Below are 2255 nucleotides of genomic sequence, written 5' to 3'. Positions count from 1 at the left end.
AGACGGTCCCCTGTGTAAGGGAGAAAACCATAAGTAGCTGGTGTAGGCAATTATGTGAGCATATGGGGCAAGGACCCATTGCCATCCCTGTGAAGGGAAGAATGAAGTGTACTGTAGTGCACATGTAAAACAAACAATGAACCATGGAGATGCGTACCCAGAGTCCATAAGGAAACCCCATGCCAACCCACACATGGGAAAGGACGTCAGGCAAGAGCTCCCTGGAAATGGATATGCCCTGCAGCGCAACCGCAGCAAGCGAATACCCATCGGAATCATCAGAGGAGGAAACAACCGAAGAAAGGCAGAAATCCCAACAGCAAGCCACAGATGAGCCTCAATAACAGAAGAGTCTCCAGAATAAGGTGCCCAATCCGGGCATCAGCACACTTCCAGGCATGCATCACAGGAGGGGGGAGAAGGCCCCACCGGAATCAGGGGAAGAGGCAAGTACTGGAGAATGCACATGACCAACGCCCCCAAGTTTGAACCACAAAGAAAAGAAAAACAGCGGCCAAACAGCCGGCGTGCAATTACCCCTGTAATAACATTAGAGGGCAGGAGAGGGGACAAAGCACAGTATTTTAAGAAACACTTGGAAGTGACAAATTGTTCGAGGACAGGCGAGGCTCGAACCTTGATCCGCAGCACCAAAGTCGGCAGCGCTATCTGTATGGCCACATCCTCTCCCTTGGAAGAGCGCAGGCTTCGCATGGATGAGGCCCCGGGTCAATCCCCGGCAGCTCCAGGAGTCACCGTACAGTTACATGGCACAGGCACATTCCTCAAAAATAATTCAAACGTATTAAATATTGTAGACACGCAACCGTGAACGAACACGGAACAGGCATGTCCCTGCCCAGCGAGGAAATGGCCCCAAGAACCGGAGCGCCCGGAGCCCACCAGGGCGCCCGCCCACACCAGCACCCGGCACCGAACACGGCAGACGGGTGTAACAGAGGACAATGCGCATGCGCGCAAACCCAGGAAGACGCCGCCGAGACAGCCGGAAAAGCACCGCCGCCGGCCGCCCCAGTGCAGCAGGGCGAACAACGCGTCCCGGAGGCACACTCAGGAGCCGACACCAGGGCCCCCACAAGACAAAGAGGCACTGGCGAGATCGGGGAATCCAAAGGGGAGGAGCGCGCACCACAACAACCCAGCGCTCATAGCCCCAAACCCCTACCTGCACTCCTGGATCCAGCAGGAAAGAACATCGAGTAGCAGGAGTTCTGGAAGATCCACAGCACACCAGCAGCGTGAACAGAGACCAGGGCAGGAAACGAAACAGGAAGACCCACGAAGCCAAGCAGCATAGGTCACCTGAGCCCAGGAGGAGAAAGGGAAGCCCAGCAGCCCCTCTCCAAGGAATCCCACGACGGTCCATGGGAGCCCCCCAGAGCCCAGCACATATACTAAAATTGGAACGATACAGAGAAGATTAGCATGGCCCCTGCGCAAGGATGTCACGCAAATTTGTGAAGCGTTCCATATTAAAGCCTACATCAATCACCAGGGCGGGACCCGCAGTTCTTCCCTGACCCGTTGGCCTGCTCCATTTCGGACTGGGCGGGGGAGAATCTTCTGGCCCTGTCTGCTCAACATATTCGTGGTGTGGACAATGTGGTGGCGGATTCCTTGAGCAGGAGGTTTTCTTCGTCTCTGTCCCTGTGCCTGGATTCCCAGACTTTTCGCTTGCTTTGCCTGAGATTCGGGACTCCGGATCTGGACTTGTTCGCCTCCAGGTCCGATGGCCTGGTTCCCCTGTTCTGCTCCAGGTCTCCGGAGGTGGGCGCCTGGGGTGTGGATGCCTTGTCTTTCCGGTGGCCTCCTTGGCTTCTTTATGCCTTTCCTCCCTTTCCTCTGATTCCTGCCTTCTTGCTGGAGGTTCAGCGGGAGGGGGCTCAGGTGGTGGCTGTTCCTCCGCTATGGCCGAGGAGGTCCTGGTTTCCTCTGCTGCTGGGCCTAGCGGTGGGCCCTCCTTGGCTTCTGCCCCGCTACCCCTCTCCTCTGAGGTCCCCGTCCCCTCTTCTGGTTCCCCTCTCCTTGGCGGTCTGGTGGTTGAACGGTTGTCTCTTGGGGTCCGTGGTCTGCCCGACCACATCATTTCTGTGATGCAGGCCTCTCGTAGGCCGTCTACTTTGTCTTCCTGCTCGGAGCGCTGGGCTTCCTTCTCGGGGTGGTGTTCCTCTTCTGGTTTGTCACCTACCTCTTGCCCTGTGTCTGCTGTCCTTCAGTTTTTTCTGGTTGGCTTT

At 56.7% G+C, this 2255-nt stretch overlaps 1 pseudogene; it reads left to right on the top strand.

Annotated features, from left to right (window-relative positions):
* The first annotated feature begins 1399 nt into the window (after positions 1 to 1399).
* Positions 1400 to 1498, top strand: LOC144786310 (U6 spliceosomal RNA; annotated as a pseudogene).
* Positions 1499 to 2255: the final 757 nt, after the last annotated feature.

This window comes from Lissotriton helveticus, chromosome 10, assembly GCF_964261635.1.
Source record: "Lissotriton helveticus chromosome 10, aLisHel1.1, whole genome shotgun sequence".
In the NCBI taxonomy this organism is placed as follows: domain Eukaryota; kingdom Metazoa; phylum Chordata; class Amphibia; order Caudata; family Salamandridae; genus Lissotriton; species Lissotriton helveticus.
The sequence above is the reverse complement of the archived record's forward strand: the minus strand, read 5'-3'. Positions and strand labels throughout refer to the sequence as shown.